General features: G+C 42.2%; 1 pseudogene across 1 annotated transcript in view; it reads right to left on the bottom strand.

The window, feature by feature from the left end:
- Nucleotides 1–1,084: 1,084 nt before the first annotated feature.
- The window catches only part of LOC308348716 (cadherin-related family member 3-like), a 75,565-nt pseudogene continuing 54,403 nt past the window's right edge, over nucleotides 1,085–22,246 (bottom strand). Inside the window, exons 11-16 of the transcript in view lie at nucleotides 19,630–19,855; nucleotides 15,305–15,481; nucleotides 13,799–14,060; nucleotides 12,545–12,744; nucleotides 9,772–9,877; nucleotides 1,085–1,318 (exon numbers count right to left, since the gene is read on the bottom strand). The product of the transcript in view is annotated as a cadherin-related family member 3-like (transcript). The remainder of the gene's footprint in view (nucleotides 1,319–9,771; nucleotides 9,878–12,544; nucleotides 12,745–13,798; nucleotides 14,061–15,304; nucleotides 15,482–19,629; nucleotides 19,856–22,246) is intronic.

Genomic DNA, 22,246 nt, shown 5'->3' with positions numbered 1-22,246 from the left:
CTCAAATAAGTGTCAGGGACAGAAAACCAGTCCTCCAGGCTTGCAAACAGCTGAGGAATGCAGCCTCCCCTGGCGTGTAAACAGAAACCAGCACCCACCTACGGCTGCCTGGGGGTGGCCGTTGCCTCCAGAAACCAGGGCGTGGGAGTCGGAGGCTGGTCCTGAGAGATTTGGCACAGATGCCAGAAGTCTTCTCAGGAATCCAGGCTTATTAACTAGGAAACTGGGGAGCTGCCCATCTTTCTTCTGTGTTGGTGATGACTCATACAAAGAGCCATTGGCCCACAGCAGAACGGGGATCAGGGCCCAGAGAGAAGGGATGTTTCCAAACCTGCTAAGAGTTTCATTTTCCCTACCTGGGTGCTGCCTCCCCAGGCAGAGTCTTAGACCCCTGGTTCTCAACCAGGTAGATTTTGCCCTCAGGGAGACATCAGGCAATGTCTGAAGATATCTCAACATCCTACAATGCCAGGAAGGCCCTCTACAACCAAAAATCCCTCAGCCCCTTCATGTCAATGGTGCCAAGGTGGGTAAACCCTGCCTTAGACAATGAAGGAAATTATTTGACTGTTTTGAAGGAAGGCGTGTGTTTTGCTGAAGTGAGTCAGATCACCCGCTGACACCTGGCTGTGTTATCCATGGCCTGCAGGCCAGTGGAGGATCTGGGCTTGTTTATCTCTAGAAATTATTGTCATGTTTTGAATATTTTGATTATACCGCCTATCCCTGTGCATTGGCCTGGAGAAAAATAGACACGGAACATGAGCTTCATTCCACATGCCGGCTCCAATCCACTGATGGGGACTTCCGGGTTGGGTTCTCTGGAAGCAGATCTTGAGATGGGGTCTGGGGATGAGATGTTTATTAGGGATCAAAACCCATGACAAGAAGGCAAAGAAGCAGGATGGGGCAGAGGGAGAAGACAAAGCACAAACCAACCCAGACAAAGCTTTGGCCAATCTGGGGGTCTAAGGGTGGGAGGCTCTGTGGCTGGTCTTTCCTATCAGAGTTGTCTGGCAGTGCACTGCAACCGAAACTGAAACTGGCCACCCACTCTCCCAGCCACGCACCCCTGGCATGGTCACTAGGTAAAGGCTGCCCCAGAAAGGGCATGACTTCCAAGCATGGGGTGCTCCGCAGCTGAGGCTGACCTCAAAGATGCTGACAGCTGGATGGTCTGCTCATCACACTCTCTGCAGCTGGACAGCAGCTCCTCACTTAAAAGGGAATTGTGAGTGGGGGGCACATTTCCACGTCTATCACCGGGTGCATCCACACTCGGCGCAAAGGCGTGCTGCAGTCCATGAACAATGTCTACCTTGGGCCAAGCACAGAACAAACAGCAAGACCTATGCCAGGTGTTTGGCAGCCCAGCATTATAAACGGGGACTGATGGCTAAGGCTGATAATTGCAGTATCATGATGGTACTTGAAAATAAACAGGGTCTGGAAGAAAACCAAAAAACGTATATGTCAAACGGGGAGTGGAACCTGCCTGCCATCTAGTTAGCTATTGATTGAGCTGGATTAAAAAGGGGAACATTCCTTTGGTTTCTGATATGGAATTTCACCTTCCTTTGTTTATTCCACATTCACTCACTAAGTATGCATTGTGTGCCAAGCACAGGGCTTGACGCTGGAACGCAAAAGAGAAGAGCGAGCCGTAAGTAATGGATAATTTCAGTCCTGAAATTGTTGAGTGTGCCCTTCTTGTCTGATGAATTTGGCTTTGACCCACTTAATTAGGGCTGTGCCACCAGCCCGTGGGCTTCTTCGGTCTCTTCGGCTGAGCCAGGGGAGCCCAGTACTACAATAATGAAGCCTTTGGAGTTCTACCTAACCCTCTGCTACGCCTCTATTAGCTTTGACCTTGGAAGTCAAGTAAGAAGGGTTTACTGCCATAGCTACAGCACTTCTTGGTCTAGATTAAAACAACTGAATTCTGCCTTGGAAGGAGAGAAAAAATGTGCTGCTGGGGAAGAGTTTGAGGGTCCAGCATATTGTGTGAGCCAGAAAGTTCACAGAGCTAATAACAGCAACAACGCTAGTGGCTAGAAATAGTACTCATAGTAGTAGTTATAATTACAATAAATATAACTGATAACCTATCTCAAACACTGTGTATCCGATGTTTTAATAATCATTTTATTTAAGTGGAGTAGAGACTTCTATATGGACTTCTTGAGACTAAAAACACGAGAGAGGCAACGCACTCAACCGACAGTCTTTGTCCTCAAGTCTTGCCTACGATCAGGTAGGTTTGTGTCTCTTGAGACACTGCATAATGCCAAACAGAAGCTTGTCCAATAAACACAAATTAAATTTGTTTTAGATCCCGTGGAGTCCCTGGACTGGCCCTCTAGTCATGTGTCCTAGCAAGCAATGTTTGCAATACATCAAGAACATAATAAAACTGCCAATTTTTCTTATTTAAAGCCATCCACAGTGAGTTTATATGATGAGCTACCATAGTGAGATACAGTTAATTACATTCCCAGGTAATTTTGATCCAAAAGGGATCATTTTGCTTTTTCCAACTGAAAATAAATCATTTATTATAAATGAAGGAACGTAATTTTGGAGCTGGATGAAATATAAGTTAACAATAATGAATGGAAGCAATTATGCAGATGGTATGGTTCATAACACGTTCCTTATCAGCTCGTAAGAATATGCCTATTTCCTCTGAGGGGGTTTCTGAATGAGGAAAAAACACGTTTCTGAACTATTTAGCTTAGATTTCACATTGTCAGCTAGATTGTCTCTGCTGCAATAAAAGAACTCTAATAATTATTGTTATTGCACAAAGGAAAGAGTTGCCTGGTAGGTAGTGAGTTCCCCGTCATGAAACGATTTAAGCAAACCCACTGTCAATGCTGAACATGTCCTAGAGTAAATTCTTCTCAATTAGTCTATCAGCTAAGGATTTGACTAGACTATTTTGAGAGTAATTTATTTAATAAGGGTTTGTTGGGCCCTTCTCTTGGGCCAGGTGCAATGGAATGGAACTCTGTACGGGTCATAGATCTTATCTTCAAACAAAATACAGTACACTAATCTTGTTTAGCTCTGAGGTTTTACAACTTCATCTTCGTGAGATTTCTATCAGCTCTCAGCTCCCTCTTTCTCACCTTTTTAATGTTTCCTTGTTCTCAATTTTTTTTTTTTTAAAGAGAGGGAGAGAGAGTTCATGTGTGCATGTACAGTAGCAAGGTGGGAAGAAGGAGAGGGAGAGGAAGAATCTTTAGCTGGAACCCCTGGTCTCAATTTTTAAATGACACCTATTTGTGTATTTTTTTTTTAATATAGAAAGAAATAGGGATGCCTGGGTGACTCAGTCAGTTAAGCTTCCAACCTTTGATTTGGGCTCAGGTCAGGATCTCAGGGTTTTGATATCCAGCTCCCAGTCGGGCTCCGGGCTCAGCTGGGCGTCTGCTTGAGATTCTCCCTCTCCCTCTACCCTTCCCCCTGCTCCCACGTGCTGTCTCTCTAAAACAGATAAATAAAATCTTAAAAATAAATACATAAACCTACAGAGAACTATAAAAAAGAGTATCCCATCTTCTTTCTGGCATCAGCTACTGCTGTGTAATAAACTAGGAGCTCAAACAGCCGCCACTGACTGTTGTAGCTCACATGTGTGAGGGTCGGCTAAAGCCTGGCTGATCGAGGCTGGCCTCAGCTGGGCAGTTCTGCTCCTGCAGGCCAGACTCCCGCATCTCTTGGCGGGGGCAGCTTCCGACGATATGTAGATAAGGCATGGAGGGAGTCACCGATCATCTGCCAAGAACTGTTTCCCTCCGAACCACAAGGGAACTGCAGACCCTGGGAGAGCCTGTCTGCAAAGTGCTGAGAGAGGCAGGATCCCACTCCTGGGGACCAGGCTCCCTGGGCTCCCCGCCGCCAGAGAGAGCAGGACGTTACCCAACAAGGGGGTGTCAGATCTTCTGGATGCCCAGAGAACTGCAGAAGCATGGAAAGTATGTGGGATAAGGTTCCTCTGTCCCTGGAACTGAAGGGCCTGGAGAAGCCCCATTGTCATTATAAGGGCCTATTTAGCCAGAGCGATTCCATCTGGTTAAACAGTGATTTTGTTGTTTATACAGTAAAACTTAAACTGACCCTGCCCCCTCCCCCCTCCCAGGGAACTTACTTAAAAGCAAGTCTGGGAAACCAATCCCAGGTAACAAAGCCCAAATACAAGGGCGGGTCAGGCCAGTTGGAGACATCCAATCAGTGGGGCTCATATACTGTCTCCCTAGCTACCAAGGAGTGCAAGGAGTGTGGGTCTCGCCTTTTGGGCGCCAATTCTGACCAAGGTGATAGGCTAGTTCAAATATCTACTATAGGGTAAATTGTGATTCAATTGGTCACTTATGTGTGACCTAGCATGACTGTGCAGCTTTCTCTGTGTGTTACAATCTCATTGGCCACCTCGGTGTGGCCAGGCCCAACCACATGGCCTTTGCCCTTAAAAGTTAGTCTGTAAGGCAGGGAGGGGTCGCCTCTTTGTAAGAGACGGCCCTGACCGGTCAGTTTGATTCTCGATGCTTGGCGCGAAATAAAGCTTTGCTTGACCTTCGCTTTATATCAGTCTCGATCCTTTGATCACGGACCCATTATTGGGGGACCTAACAGTCATGAGGGAGGTGGTGGCCTACCGCTGCTAGACCTTCAGCCCACAGAGGGAGAGACAGCAGCGCCTCCACGCCGGCCTGAGAAAGCCCACAGCACCTCAGCCTCGGCCCCAGAGCAGACAGAGGAAAATGGCACAAAGCACAAGGGGCCCAAGGGTCTAAGGGAGCCAGGAAAGTGAGGAAGAAGAAGCCAGTGTTCGGAACAGACCTCTACTGCAAGGAGACAGACACGACTCCAACACACGCAGGACTGAGAATCCTGTGTAATGTGCACACTTTCCCTACACACACACGCACACACACACACACACGCATGCCCCTTCCTGGCACTAAAAATATAATGTTCAAACTTAAAAAAATCACTTTGTGGGCTGACACCGAGGGTGGGCACTGCTGAGACTGAAATTAGTGACCCGGAAGACCGGGAGGAAGAACTCTCCGCAAAGACAGAGCAGTGATCCCCTGGGTGAGAGTCGAGAGAGAAAAGATAAGAGATTTAGCTGCTAAGTCCTGGAGACCTCACTGGAGAATAATCGACTTCTCAAGGAGAAGAAGAGACAGGCTTCGGAAGAGCAACAATAATTATACAAATCAATAAGGAAAATATCCCCCAGCAGGAGGAAGCGCTGAGCCTAGTTTCTAGTTGATTTGAAAGAAAAGCCTCAGACCTCTTCAAAAATTCCGGAAGAAAGTATTAAGGAAAGAAATGAATGTCCTACATTCCCACCACCAGATAATCCCTACTTACATTATTAATAAAATGGAAATGACATGTATGCAACGTTAGAAAATTCAATGGTCCCCAAAACTGAAAAGTCAGCTCTCCCTTCCTCTGCATTCCCCACTCTCCCCCAGACTTTCTCTAGAAAGGTGATCCCTGCTACCCGTTCCCTGTGATTTCTCGCCCTCCGAGGCTTGTGCATAGACATCTGTAGAGATGTTCATCTTTATCTATGTATGTTCATAAAAAGTCTGCAGTGTCTTAAACTTTACCACTTAATATATCTTCCATATCAATGCATACCTCATTTTTTAAATAACCAATTCTTTGTAATAATGTGGGCATGATGTGATTTCCCAACAGATCCTTTATTCACGCACTCTTTAGTTTCATCCCAGTTATTCTGCTCTTGCAAACAAGGCTGCCATCAGCAGCCATCTTAAAAAGATTTTTTTTTTAAAATATACAGGGAAATTCCAAGCAGTGAAATTACCAGGCCAAAGGTACTTGCATTTTTATTGATTAAATGTCTTGAAACATTCTTGGCACAGGATAGGTACTCAATGACTATTTCTTCAAAGTAAAACGGTCATATTATGCATCAGGAAGATTGCATCCACGTATATTCCATAATAAAGGCTTTTTACATCGTTGTCCTTTGTAGAACGGTGCCCACCCCAAAGGATATGTGTGTGTTCTGCGCCCTAGAACCTGCGAAGACAATCTTATTTGAGGAAAGTCTTTCCAGGTGTGAGTAAGTGAAGGATCTTGAGATGAGGAGAGCGTCACAGATTATCCAGGAACAAGTGTCCTCCTAAGAGGAAGGGGGAGGGAAATCGGGCAAGGAGAAGGCCATGTGGAGGCAGAGATGAGGAGTAAGCGGCCATGAGCCCGAGAATGCCAGGAAAGCCCCCAGAAGCTGGGAGAGGCAAGGAACGCCTTCTCCCCCAGAGCCTCCAGAGAAAGTGGCCCCGGCGACTCTTTGACTGGAGAATTCTAGCTTCCAGAAGTACTGATGGTGATTTGGGATGGGAGCCTCAGGAAGCTCATCCCACCGTTGATATTACGCGGGAGCCTGTTGATACAACAGAAACGAGTATCTGAAGTTTGGAGGCAGATAGATTATGACCCAATAGAGAGGTCACATTCCCCATCCTGCTCCCGAGAGCAGCCCTCTTCAGCCTCCCCAAACCCTTCCCTTGTTGCTGCCTCCAGCTCCTCTGTTCGCTCTTGGCCAGCCTGAAACTGAGACCCTGAACAACCAAATAACAGAAAGCAAACATCCACTTACCAAGTTTTCTTGGTTTGGGCACAGGCGGATTTAATTCTAATTGATCCAATCCAGACTTTGAAAAACAAGTTTATAAATGCTTTTTTTTTTTTTTTTCTTCAAAGCTCAGGTGGTGACAGATGGAGAGCCACACATCTACATCCATCTCATCGGAACTGATCCAGTGAGAGTCTTGCTGGAGAGGGAAGAGCCTTTTCCCAGACAGCCTTTGGTCTCTCCCCTGGTGGAGAATGATGCCATCTGGAACAAGGCGGTCTCCTCCTTTCACAGAAGTTGCAGAGCTAATTACCAACCATTCCAGTGCACGTTGGCTTAGAACCACGTTGGCTTAGAACCACGGCGTGATCCCCTCTGTATTCCAAGCTACTGCTCTCTCAGTGGCCAATTTTGACTTAATGAAACTAATCCTGTTTTACATTTAAATAGTGCTTACAGTTCAAATACCGCTGCCAAATGTAGAAGTGCGAATGTTTTATGTTCTTTCTCACAACAAAGCTATGAGATCAGAATAGGGCAGGAATGAAGGTATCCATTCTCAAGAAGAGGAAAGCTGAACGCCGGGGAGGCTACATGACTTATCCAAGCTCCAGACTTCAAATTCACTGAGGTCCTCCACACCATAATGCCTCCTGAGGACGGACCCCTATGAGCTAGACATCAATTTTAAATGAGCTTGTTTATTTTCAGGTACCCTCTCTTATTGGGAGGTGGGGTATCTCTGGACTGAGAAGAAATCATCTGTGTGTACATGTGCAAAGGGGGATAAATATCTAGGCATTTCTGATCATTCAAACCTCCATTATCCTCTTGACTCAAATATGAGTTCATTGCTTATGGTGCATTTTACTTTGAAGAAAATTCATTAAAAAAATATATCCTAAGCTGGATTCTATTTGGAGTTAAATGTGGACTTAGCCTCTACCATCAGCATCCCGTTTTCTTGCTTTGGCGTGTCTTCTGACATCCAGGGAGGGAGAACATCAGAGACTTCATAATTATTTATAAGCTTATTTGTCTAAGTGCATAGCTATGAAAAGACTGGAATTAGACATTTCCTTGACAAGTCATTAATAAGTAAAGTTTTCAGGTGGTCATTCTCCATAGTGTTTTTAAAAGAAAATTAAAAGCAAGATCAATTGTGCTTCTTAAAAATTCTGGAAGAAAAAAAAAATCCCTGCATTTTTTATGACTACCAGAAACCCTAAAAAATTATTTTCTGAAGATAATTCCCATTTCTGTTCTGTGGGTCAGAGAGTAACAAACAATTTGAATTAAAGGCAAGAAATCTAAAGTCATATATTCAAATTCATTTATTCACCAAATAGGCATGGCGGCCCCACCGTGTGTTGGGGCTTTAGTGGTGAGCAAACAAAATCTCAGGTTGTAACAAGCACACGTTCCACTGGCCAAAGTCAATGAATGCCTATCCGTCCAATCTCTAGTTTTCCACAAAACCCAGAGACTGTAGGCTGACCCCTCCTGGCGTCCTGACCGAGACACCCTGAATTAGAAGGTTATAAACACAAATGAAGCAGCTAATCTCACATCTACAATTTAATTTTAGATAACCAAGTTTTTTAAAATGCCCACAATGGGGAAATGAACACAGAAAAACCATCATTCAGAGACCCAGGAAAATTCTCTTCTTGCATAGGAATTTTTAAGGATATAGACTCCTCAGGGAGGTGGGCCTCTGGGAGGAAGTATGTTTGCCACGCGCTCCTCCTGGTGCCTGGGGGCCCCTTCCACTTTCTTGCACCTGTTCTGCTGTTATATTTATGTGCATTCCTGGAGACTGTGGGGAGGAGAAACAAAACACCGAGAAAGTGAGTTATGATGAACTTGCGAAACTTTTATTCATCCCACAAAGTGTTTACTGAGCATTTGCTAGATAGCCGGCGCAGTGATGAGTTGCTTGTCTTCTCAAATCGTACTTTGTTACCAAAGGAAAAACTAGAAGCAAAACTTGAAGCAGCATGTGATTTCACATGCATTAAAAATTGCCTCTTTAGCACGAGAGAGCTCTTTTGTGGTAAAGAAACCGTTCTTCTTCTAGACCGTGGTAGTGGTTACATGAATCTATATAGGTGATCAGACGTTCTAACACTATAGGCACAGACATATAAGGAAATAAGAGCCTGCAAAAACTGGTCAAATCTGAGTAAAGTCTATAGTCTGGTTAATTGTCTTGTACCAATGTCAATTCTCCTGGTTTGGGTTCTGTAATTATGAAACACGTTGCCTTTTGGGGGAGCTAGGTGATGGGTTCGTAGTACCTCTCTGTACTACTCTTTGCATTTTCTTGTGAGTCTGTAATTGTTTAAAAATCAGAAGTTCAAGAAAGAACACGTCAAGCTATTTTTTTAAGGTATTGGGCCTTACACAGTGTCTGAGTGTTAAACAACCAAACTTTTATAGAAACAGGAACAAAATAAGGGTACTCTACAAGAGAAAAGAAACAAAATGGGAAACAAGTCCTGAAATAATAGGAAGTCAACCAGTTGTTTCTTAGGTGACTAGTAATGTAATTAATAAATAAAATAATAATAACAACAATAATAGCTGGGTATTTACTATACTATTTACGACATGCAGAGTCATTGAGTCCACTCAACATCCTTGTGAGATATTATATATATGTTCTGAGCCACACTTTAGAGAGAAGGAAACTGAGGCACAGAGATGTTAAGTAACTTGCCAGTGCCACACAATTTGTAAGTGACAGACTTAGATCTGTCCTGCTACGGAGCTCTAAATACCAACCACCTAGGGTAGAGGACCAATGACTTCTTTTACTTTGATTAAGCTCTATGAATAAAACAATGCCTTATGCATCACATTCTGGGTTCCAGGGGACACGTGACCAATGCTGGTGTGTTCCAACACCTATAGCGAAACTTGTCTCTATTTTAAAAGAGTTCTCTTCTCTAAGTGTCACATAACATTTCAATGTGCTGAGTCCACTCTCAAAAGCCCATTGATTTATGAAAAGCAATTCTTAACCCAAGGCCACTGAGCGAGGTTGGAATGTACTTCCCCGACAAAACCCTCCCCTGACCCAAAAAATCTGTGTCCTCACTCAATAGTGCATGTTGGAACTTGACAACTAATTACTGACTCACACATTGAATATCCAGCTTCAAAATAAGCCCAGTGCATTGGTCTAAATATGCAGTAACTATGTCCTCCATATTGAGAAGACCGAAGGTGCTGAATGTCAGTCCAATGCTGAGTGGGCAAAAAGTGGTTCAGTCATCGATCTTACCTCCCTGGCTCTTGAACGGTTTGTTTTAGGACAGAGTCTCATTATGCAAAGAGTAATGAATCACTAATCCATTCACATGGTTTAGCACCTAAAATGCGAAATGGGCTGAATCAAAAGATACCTGAGCATTATACCTGGATCAATGGCTTCTCATCCAAATCAGTCTCATACACAGTAATTTCCTTCTAAAAAGCACAAAATGTTAACAAAAAAGGTTGTTTGGTAAAATTTGTTTTAATGCATATTGAGTACTTTAAGCAGATGACCTCTTACAAATCGCCTCATCTTCCTAGAGTGCAGAGGGCTTGAAGCCTAGGCTCCAGAAACTTCTAGCTATTCTTGCCTTCTCCCAGCTTTATCCCCACATCCATCTGCTCACCATGCCCTCTTTCTAACTCAGATCTTTTTACTGATGCAAAGTCTCTTATGTTGGATGGCAGGTGTTATGGGGCTGAATTGTTTCCACCAAAATCCATATGTTGAAGCCCTAACTCCTAGTACCTCAAAATGTAACTATATTTGGAGATAAGGCCTTTAAAGAGGTAAGGTAAAATGAGGTTGCATTGTTGGGGGGGGGGTGCTTAATCCAACATGACTAGTTCTGTTACCAGAACAAGAGCTCAGGACCCAGACAACACAGATAAGGGACAGCCCCGTGAAGACACAAGGGGAAGGTGGCCAACTGTAAGCCAATGAGAGAGATTTCAGAAGACACTGAACCAGCCAGCACCTTCAGCTGGAACCTCTATCCTCCATAACTGGGAAAAAATATTTTGTTGCTTAAGCCACGTGATCTGTGGTATTTTGTTACGAGAGACCTGGCCAACCAGGGCAAGAGATCAGCTGGCATCAGTTTCCTAAAGGAAGAGGCAGGGCAAGAAAACATTAAAAGAGAACCGGCTCATGAAACGATGTCACAGTCAATTGGGACTCGGACAGGAATGTCCTTGGTACATGGGGCAGGTGGAGAGAAAAAAGGAATAAGACTAAAAATTTCCTTTCTTGTTTTCACTCCACATTTATCCTTCCTGGAACCAACCTCACCCCTTTATAGTTGTTTATGCGGATGGTTTAATGAGTAAGCCTCAGCCAATTTCAAGACGGATTATATACTCCGGAGTGTAGGTTTTACCATCTGCTAGGAAACTCCAGGGTTCAAGAGCTTAGCTCTAGCGCATATAAAATCTATTTTCAATACTTACTGTTAAGTAAAGGTAGATATGCTGGATTTCCATTTGCCTAGAGTTGTTTTTGCTGAACATACATATACTAGTGGAGGCAAATTTTTACCTAAGCCAAATTCTAAGACTGGATCCGAAGTCCAAGTGCTGTAATACACAGGAATTCAACATAAGTAGGTAAGGTGAAATGACTTTATTTCCTTTTTATAATACTCGAACAGATTTACTCTATATTTATATGAAAGGACTTTCCATTGAGCAATAATTACGGAGGAAATGTAGTCCTCTTTTTTTCTAAGATCCCAAAATTATACTTACTGTTACTACCTCCAGTTTTTATTTCTTTTTCCAGTAATAACCTTTTCCTTTTGATTACTATTACCTGTTAAAAAAATAAAATAAAATAAAAGCAGGTATCTGATGAGTGGCTTTATAAAACCACACAATTCTTAATGATCATGTGACAATGAATAATCTGGATCTTACTTGGAATATGCTTTCTTCCTCTGCATCAAAAGAAAATTTGATGAAATATCGGCTTCATTATGCTAACACATGGCAAAAGAGAATGTCAATTTTTTGGAGCACATGACAATTATCACACCTCTCCCACTCCTGATTTTTTAAAAATGCTTTATGGAGAGTAATAAACGGGTCTCATTAACCATGACCACCCTCCTCACTAAATCATAAATTATCTCTACTTCATTAATCCAAATTCATATCCAACTCTATTTTTGAACCCATGGTATTCTGCACCCTGAAGAATTGTTTTTGGACAGTGATGAGAGAAGCTGTATTTTCCTATTTGTTTCTTTGAGCTCACATGATTCAAAACAAATATGGAAAGGGCACCCGGATTTATCACCCATCTCCAGGCTGGTTCCCCGTGGTTGTCCAACACCTGCCCATGAACTGCTGGACTCAAGATAATATGGGACTTCTCCACTCACAAACTGACTAGTTTAAAATATAACCGTATGTGGGGCAACTAGGTGGCTGGCTCAGTGGTTTAAAGCTTCTGCCTTCGGCTCAGGTCATGGTCTCAGGGTCCTGGGATCGAGCCCCCCATCGGGCTCTCTGCTCGGCAGGGAGCCTGCTTCCTCTCTCTGTCTCTCTGCCTGCCTCTCTGCCTGCTTGTGATCTCTGTCTGTCAAATAGATTAAAAAAAAAAAAATCTTAAAAAAAAAAAGTACAGAAAATCTGTTTCAGATGTTCAAAGGTAGAACCCAGGAATACGCTGTTGCTGTTTTTTAAAGAAAACTCTCCAGCTGTTTCCGAGATAGAGTAGGTTTGAAGCGGTGGTAAAAGGGACCATTGAGTTTCAAATGCCAAGTCACTTCCCTGTGTCCCTCAAAAGCAAAGTGAGACAGAGCTCTCAGGGTAGGATCACCAAACCCAACTGATTACAGTTCTCTATATCAGGGGCTTGGAAAGAAAGTCACATACTTGGATTTGGGCTTCGGGCCTTCCTTGGCCTCTTCATGACAGCCTTCTGTAGTGTTCCTGTATCTCCAGAGCAGACAACATACCCAAGAAACCAAGCCAGCAAAGAAAATAGTCAGCAGAGCGAAGATGAAAAGGACATCCCAGTCACTAGATTGGTATGCGTTGATAGCTGTGTACCAAATGGTCAGAGCTTCTCCTGGCTGGGAAATGTTATTTCAAAGCAAGCAGAGCATTATTTTATGTTTTCAGGGAGCATCTGTTTATACATAGTAACGTCAGCATAGAGCCGTGGTCCTAGACAGACAGCGGAGTATGGACTCACGATGTACAGATTTTTTAACACCACAGGTGATTCTGAGGAACACCTGAGCCTAGAAAAAGCATCAATTTAAGGATCTGAAGACTTGAATTGTATGCAATGGCCGTTCTGTGAACTTGAACAAAACCATTTCTCTGCTTTGACCTCCTCTTTGTCATCTATAAAATCAAGAGGTTGAAATAGGTGGCACCCGAGGTTCTTTTAGGCTTGTATGCCTCTATTATCTGCTCTACGCAGGATAAACCCTTTTGTGCAGCTTGAGAGAAGAGTGTGTTCTTGAAAATCAAATATTCTGGTGGAAAGGTTTATCATCTATGTTGTAAAAAAAAAAAAAAAGCCTCGATTTCAAAGGATAGAAGATAATAGGCTAGGCTAACTATAAAGGGTACAGATCAGACTTTATCCTTGGATGACATAGAAGCCATTCTAGAGTTCCTCAGAGGTTTTGCATATCTACTTTTGAAATAACAAAATACCAAAGAGTCTGTTAAACTTCAAAGGATTAGATCAAAGATTAGATGAGATGACAAATATAAGCCACATAGTACAGTGTCCAGCATATGGTGGGTCCCTGTTACTGTGCGTAACAGAGACATGAGAGAATAATGTTGAAAGTGCCCATTTGTGAAGATCTTTAACTGATACACTTCACTGACTACTGGGTCTTTCTGGTGGATGGAACTTTAATCAGCGGGGGTCCTCTACGCTCCACCTGCAATGATCACAAATTCTCTCTCACCCACACACTTCACGCTCACAGATGCAGCCTCCAAAATGTGGCCTGGTGGCTGGATGGGGTAGCGCCCAAGTGGGAAGGCATATGGTTGAACTTGTTGCCCTGAGTAGCCGTTCAGCCTTGCTGGATGAGACTTGAATTTATAGTAGAATATTCTCCACACCCACACCCAAACTCAAATTAAATTCTATAACTTTACTTCAGAACTGGTGGTTGGAGAAGGTGACCTGTCGGTCCTCTTCACGTAAATATCCATAATAGCAGTGCCCGTCCTGGGCTTGTTGGCTTATTATCTGTTACGTGTGCCACGAGATGGTACTGCCACTGCATGTCAGCTCCAGATTCAAATTTTAAAAGGATTCTTCACAATTATAATTTAATTTAATTTTTAAACTTAATTTCACGATTAATTTTGGAGCATTTGAACTTCTAGTTGGGTCAAATCCACAATGATGGTTCTCCTTTCCTTCCAAAGGGATAATTCAAAAACTGTATTTTGAGATACATTAGAAAGTTTTTTTAAGCTATCGTACATTGCTTTGGAAACACAGTATGTGTAAATAAATAAGATTTATATTGTTCTCTGAATTTCTATATCTATACAAGGCTTATAATAACATTAAAATCAATAAATGCAGCATAATAAATTTACTAAATTATATATTACAAGCAATAAGTTCAGTTGGTTAGGAAAAACATTGTTTTAAAGGTTAAGATCATGAGTTTGATCCCCAAACATGTTCAGCAAACTTCATACTATAACTAAACTACTCTACGTAATTGGGTTTCTTTCCTCTATCTTCCACTTAGAGCAGTTTTATCCCCACCTCTGGCTTCGTGTGGACCAGTATCAAATGGGCTAGTCAGACCACAAATATCTACTAAGCCTCTACTAAGTTTCAAGTCAAGAGTCAATGGTCCTAAGAGACACTACTGTAAACAAGATACACATAGCTCCCACCCTCATGAAACTTACCATCTAGCAAGAGAAGCAGACATTGAACTAGTCTTTGTAATTAACTGGCACTGTGTCTACTGATCACGCTCCCATTCTTTCAGACACATGACAGCAGCCCTGATCTCCACGCTCTAGATATTTCTTGTTATACTCTTATGATTCCACCGAGTTTTCCATTATAGAACTTGTCATATGCAATAATTTTATAATTGTTTACCATGCTACTAGCATAGTGAACAAGTTCCACGAATATAAGATCCAGATCTGACTTGTGCGCTACCACATACTCATGTCCTGGCACAGATTCAGTCTCCAATAAATTTCTTCCTTATGTCACCAGATGATGACTGAAGTTGATATGGATGTATGTCAATCCAAAAATAATACAGTCAAAAGCATCTATCTTAGTGAATCTGTATTAGCATCACGTGGAATGGTGGCTGCAGTTTCCAGCCAGTGCCGTGGTCGGCAGATTTCATTCCCATAACTTAACCTTCAGTGTTTCCCGTGGGGCCCAAAGACGCTTCATTGTCCAGCACCATGGAAATCGCTGATAGCTCCACCGTCGGAGGAATGAGATTGGACATGTGGAAGTGGAAAGAGCTCCTTGAGGATCCCTAATGCCGTAGATACGGAAATAGCTTAATCTTTACAAACGTAGTTATTTCTAAGATTATAGCATGTTGAAGAGGGGATAACTAATGTCAGTTTTATACAAGCTCATGATTAAAAGAAATAATAAAATTATCCTCCAGAAACCATCTCAAAGTGCATTTCAAAATCCTGTGAATGTCTGTCGTGGCAGTTTAGTTTGAAGCCACTGACGTTTATGTCAGCAACAGCGTTGTCAAAAATGACTGCCTTATACAGAGAGGGTGCACAGACAGGTGCTTCATCATTCCTGTCTCCCGTGTCAACAGTGACCTGTCAGCAACGAGGGAGGAAGAAACATCGCATCCACGTCATGTGACTATTTATACACGAAATCAGAAATAAGCATCTGGGTAGAGACAGATCATTTAGAATTTTTAAATGAAAAGTCTGGAATTTTGAGTTTGAAGCAGTGTTCCCGCAGATCTGTGTTCTGACTGTCAATCAATGAGTTAGTCGGCTTATTATTCCTGGGTCAGCCGTGACCTTCGGTGTGGCCATTAGGGAGGACTTCGGGTTCATTAGAAGAACAGCAGAAAACTCACAAACTACATAAATGATAGGAAAAGCAAAGTGGAAAAAATGATGCCTCTAAAAATCATAATCCCTCGAGCCCTTGAAAAATCTGTGCTTAATGGCGACCAGACCCTGAGTTGCTTCCTCTTTTGTAACTTAGGGGCCCCCAATATGATTACTTCAGAGTATGTTCTGACCTTAATTAGGGGCTGCTATCACCCTTTTCTTAATTAAAATACGATAAACCGGGAAACTGTGATCTACATGGGAAAAGGTCAAAATATCAAGGATTTCAGAATGTCAGTGATGGAATGCCCGTCAGCCCAGAAAGGTTATCTGCCCACCTCTTCGATGAGTAACAGCTTCCTCAAACACATTCATAGAAGAATCCCTGCAGTGCTCATATTTGCAGGTATTAGTTTTTTAAAATGTTTTCTGTAATGTTTTAACAACACAGCTAAATTCTTGGGGAATGATTCATTCTCTAAAGCTACTTCCAGAGAGGGACTATCGCTATGTGTTCTATTTATTACGTGAAGGGTTCTCATGTGATTTTAGGGAACGTGCGGTATAATGCAAACAGCATAGGACTTAGAATCCTGCGAAGTCTTTATTAAAACCTTGGGTCTTCCACTTGCAAGATCCTCTGTTGGATACGAATGATTTAACCTAGTTTTCCTCGTCTGTAGAAAGGAGATCTCAATCTTTCCTTTCCTGAGATTGTTAGGAGGATATAGTCATCCCAGTGAATTTTTTTTTTTAGTTATATTTATTTATTTGACAGAGAGACAGAGTGAGAGAGCAGGGGGAGCTGCAGAGGGAGAGGGAGAAGCAGGGAACCCAACGTGGGGCTCCATCCCAGGACCCTGGGGTCATGACCTGAGCCGAAGGCAGACGCATAACTGACTGAGCCACCCAGGCGCCCCTTTCCTATTGAATATTTATGTGACACTTGCTCTGTGCTAAACACTGATCTGGACACAGAAGATACAGTAGTAAACCAGAGTCCCTGCACTATTGCAATTTATTTTCCAAAGGAGGAGGCAAAGCAATAAATAAATCAACAAATACATACGTTATGCAATGTCGTATGGAAAGTGGCGCTCTGTGGGCTGGGCAGACGAGAGCAGCTGATGGAGCTGTTGTAACGGAGTGTTCAGAGAAGGGCTTTCTTCTTTCACTCCCTTCCATCTCCTTCCTTCTTCCCCATACTGGACCATGTCCTTATAGTAAGTATCTTCACAGAATATGTGGTCTTTGGTCATAGGGTTTTGATTTGCACAACTGATATCATGCTCTCAGGGGTTCCCCTTTGCTACTTTTCTCACGCAGCACCCTATGTTCTCGCTTTTTCCGTGTTGCTGTGTGCAGAACTAGTTTTCCATTTCTTCTTGATCCTCAGTATTGCGTCGTATGCTTCTACCGTATTTTACTTACTCTCTTGAGGACAAACAGGTGTTTGCTTCCAAATTTCACCATCACGTACAACAGTTGGGTTTTGGGGGTTTTGGGTTTTGGGGGTTTCCTGGAGTTGGAAATATGAATGAAAGGGAGACTGTGAGTCACGTGGCTCTCTGGAAGACAAGCGTTACAGCCTTGGGCAGAGGTTCTGGGGGGTAAACATGCATTGGTATGTGGAAGAAACAGCAGGACGTCCATGCGGCTGCATTGAAGTAAGAGAGAGAACTAGGAACACGACGAGCAGAGGGAGCCGGGGTGCGGATCACACAGGGCACCGCAGACCTTCACCGTGACACTGGAGCGTGTGCTAAGTGGGATGGGAGGCCAGTGGAGAGCTTTGAGGAAGAGGCTGACTTGTCTCTTTGAGAGGATCGCTCTGGCCACTATGTGGAGAGTAGACTGTAAAGGGCACAAGGGCAAGAGGAGATTCTAGTTAGGAGGCAGCGGCGCTAGACCAGGTGAGACCTTTGTGATGGGACGATGGAAGCACAACCAATGTGTTCATTGTGGGCGGGTGAAGAGTGAAAGCATTTAGGAAATACATTTTTTTAAAGATTTTTTATTTATTTATTTGAGAGAGTAAGAGAGAGAAAGAGACTTGCTGAACAGAGAGCCCAACATGGGGCTTGATCCCAGCATGGTGAGGTCATGACCTGAGCCAAAGGCAGGAGCTTCACCGACTGAGCCACCCAGGCGCCCCAGATATATTTTGAAAGTAGAGTCAACAGGGTTTGCTGATGGGTTAGTGACATAATTTAGGGTACATGATAGTGATTAAGTGTCCGGAGTTAATCCTTCCATCTGTTCTAGCTGTCAACTCTAATATGTCACTTAGCTTCTAAGCCTTGGAAACGAAATTCTTCTACCTCTAGAAGGGAGTATCAGTAACTACCTCATGGGATGGCCTTGAAGATTAAATGAGTCATCACAGCACTTGGCCCTTATGAGGTTCTCAGAGGGTGGGTGATAATGATGTTGGTGAGGACAATGATGGTGGATTCCCCAACGTTGGGGTCTAAAGAGCCATCCTCTTTTTCTGAACTTGAAAGTCACACATATCTAGATCATCAATTTACTTGCTATATGGCTGTTTAACTTTTCACATGTTAAAAAATTTAAGCTCCCTGAAGGCATATATGCTGTCTTACACTTCTTTGTAAGCCAAGATGTAACACCTAGTAAATATTTATTAAAAGGAAGAGGGGAGAGGCTCCTGGCCCAGTCGGTTAAGCCTCAGACTCTTGATTTCAGCACAGGTCATGATCTCATGGGTTTTGAGTTCCAGCCCCTTGCCAGGCTCCATACCCAGTGCAGAGTCTGCTCGAGATTCTCTGTCTCTCTCTCTCTTTCTGCCCCTCCCCTGTCTTGTGTACTCATGTGGGCTCTCTCTGTTTCTCTCTCTCTCTCAAATAAACAAATAAATAAAATCTTCATTTAAAAAAAGAAGAGGGAATGAGCAAGCTCCTGCTTTATCTTTAGATGAATCACAAATTCTTTTCATAAGAGCAGAGTCACTTGAAGTTGTTTTTTTATTACCTGCTTTCCCCTCTTATTTGTAATAAGTGAATGATCATTGCAAGTGGTGTCATTCTATACAATTTGGGGCGTTCATGTCTACAAGAAAAACTGCCACAGATACGTAGGTATAAAGCACACTCTCAGAGGTATCTTCCTGAGACAACAAAGCCACATAATCCCGTCCACAGGACTGTAGTTCAGTCCCCATGAAAGTCATTCTGGTAATGCTAAGAGGTCTGACGTTTGCCTCACAATGACACACTCAGGAAACCTAAACTCTGCATAAGCAGCAAGCCAGGGGCTCTGTACAGTAACAGGAAATGGACTGTGAGTCATCAGACTGGTTGGGGATCTTACAGTTCTTCAATCCTACTTCTGCCTCTACACTGATGAAAAACCTTATCGTTGTGAATAACACATACCACATCATTACAGCACTGGTCACTCTGATGTCTTTCAAGAGTCCTTCGATATTGTTAAAATTATTTATAGGACCACACTTTTCCCCATTAAGATGCCAAAAAGGTCTACCTTGGTTAATATCACCTTCATTGGAAATATTACCTCCCAGGGAGAGGTAGCCTGGGTTTGAGTCTGGTTCTACAATCTCTAAACTCTGTGCCTCGGTTTCATCATGTGTCTAATGGAAATGATAATAATATTGCATACCTTGAAGATTTAAGGTGAAGATGAACTACATCAATATATAAAATGTACCTAAAACAGGAACACAGTAAGTGGTAGAGGCATATTTGTTATTTTATATATATATATACACACATATATATATACATAAAATATATTTTTATCTCATGAGAATTATTGTTATTTTATGACCATTTCACATCATCATTATTTGACCATTTCAATTGTGATAAATTAGAACTTAATAAATCATCTGTAATATATCAAAACCCAGGGCTCTCCATGGTCATTGCCAAGTGAGGATGAAATCTGTCACAGTCCACACCTTCCACGGCAAGGTTATATTGCGTCAGGGTCTCATAGTCTGGCTGTATGGTGAGGTCAGTCATTCCAGAGAGAGGGTGAATCAGGAACATTTGTATAAACTGGAGGTCTCCACTGGTTATTTTGCATGTCACACAGTTTGGTGGGTAGTTTTCATCAATGGCAGTCCAACTTTGTAGAAAACTGCCCATAACGTGCATGAAGGTTCATTCTTGTCATGCAGATACACTACTTGAATAGGCTTACTATGGCTTTGCCTTCCAAATAGTATTGTAGTTTCTTGAAGGGATCCTCTGAATCCATTTGGATAACGAAATGCATTTGAAAAGCCCAACTTTACATGATGGAAGGCAGATTTACAGACAGTTGTCTTCCCTTTAAATGACATAGCATGAGTCAAATGATATGCATTAACAATAACCTTATAATAATAATAACTGGCTCACATGTTTTATTACATGCTTATTTTCTACAGACATTATGCTAAGATTAGCATCAGATAATGGTTCACAGCATGGGCTCTGAAACCAAACTACCTAGGTTCCACTTCTCAGCTCTGCCACTCATTAGCTGTAACTCAATGGAAAATTCTATAACCTCCATGGGCCTCATATTCTTTATCTACAAACTAGGAATAATAGCATATCTACCATATAGACTAATGAGGATTAAATGAGTTAAAATGTAAAGCACATAGAATCGTGCCCAATACACAGTAAATGTTGTATAAGAATTAGCTATTATTTATACACATTATTTCACTGAATCTTCCCAGGAGCCTTATATATACTACTACTGTCCTCATTTCACAGCTAAGGAATCTATAGTCCAGTAGGGTTAGGCAACATGCCCAAGGTCACAGAGCTGGTAATGGTGGAGTCAGGATTCAAATCTGTGTCTGGTGAATCTACAGCCTATATATTTTTAATGACTTTGCTATAATTTCAATGTGTCATCCTCCCCAATAATCTTTTAGAAATAGAGGCATGATAGATTGATTGCATTATTAAACCCAAATTCCATACCCTTCCATGTTCTTTACCCTGAACCTTAACGTCTTCCCATATGACTTGCTTTGTCCAATAGGATATTGGCAAACCTGCCACAAAGAGGCCTGAAAAGCATTTGTGAGATCACCCTTGCCTTCCTCCTGCATCCACCACCTGCCCTGAGAACAGGCTTAGACTAACCTGTTGGAGGGAGCCAAATCATTGTCACCCCAACCGAAGCCAGGCTAGACCAGCAAAAAGTGAGCATAATTTTGAGCAAGACCAGCCAACTCTCAAACGCGTTGGCTAAATAAGTGCTTGTTGTTGTATTACTCTCATTTTTGAGCGTTTCATTACACAACATATGTATAGTGATAGATCCATGAAACGACAGGTTTACTCCTCCTCTTCTGCCTCAATTATAAACTGTAGGCAGATAGTTGTCCTCCTCCATTTAGTGAGATAAATACCACCACAGTGACTAGGCTCACCAACACATGTATAGGACTTTTTGGTTGCTGATAATCAGGAATGAGAAATTGTGATGAAGAAACCATTTCACAGACTGTTCCCACCTCAACTTCACACGATTTCTTTCTCTGCTTGCATCCCCCTTTACCAATCTCTGATGATGAGTTGAACACAACTTATAACACCAAGAACAGAGAAGACCCATTTGTGAGAAGAACTTGCTATTTCATTACGGCAAATCAGGAATACAAAAAAATCCAAACTCTTGCTTTTAGAAAAGCATCATGATGAAGTGAAAGTTGTCACAGCTGATACAGGGCCACACAAAAGAGATTAAGGGTAAGCTAACCATCTCTGTCACATATATCTGGGCAAAGATGGTGTCATTTTCACATTGAAAACCTAGGTGAAATCTAATGGGAAGCTCTTCTTCTGTAGGTGTAAAATCAACCTTTTAATAGAACGAAAAGCTATATGGAACATCTTTAGCTAAGTTTAAAATAGAGTAATTATGAAATGCTGCAACTCTGCCAAACTTCCTCATCAAAATCTATTGGAAATGAAATATGTTTCCTCTTGTGACTGGCAACCCTGTGTGATTTAATTTTCTTGTGTTTTCTTCTATATCATTTCCAATAAAGATTTTTTAGGGGCTTTTTTGTTGTTGTTTTTCCCTATGCCTACCTCCCCCCAGAAGCCTTTTGTCAACGAGCAATCGAGTTATTCATCACATACCATCAGAAAAAATTTATTTTACTTTAAAGATTACATATTCCCATAATTTTGTTAAGATAAAACACCTCATGTAGTCCTCAAGGCACACTCAAATCCTCTGTGCTAACCAACACAGCATGAGAAAAGATTTCCACAATAATGGATTTTTTTTTAATGTCCTCAAGGTCTGCAGGCTAAATATTTGAAATTCTGAGGAGTGTTTGCTTTCAGAGTAGTTTTTATTTTCCAGTTTCCTCTTTTAAAGCAAATTGCCACTGAGTTGTGAAGATTTTGTCCCTTCTAATGGGTATAACCTCAAAACACTAACCCTTCTCTAATTTCATCCAGTTTATGTACTTGGGTAAGAAGATCAGAAATGGCTAAGAAAGAAAAGAAAAGA

Source organism: Martes martes (assembly GCF_963455335.1).
Source record: "Martes martes genome assembly, chromosome: 1".
NCBI lineage: Eukaryota > Metazoa > Chordata > Mammalia > Carnivora > Mustelidae > Martes > Martes martes.
The sequence above is the reverse complement of the archived record's forward strand: the minus strand, read 5'-3'. Positions and strand labels throughout refer to the sequence as shown.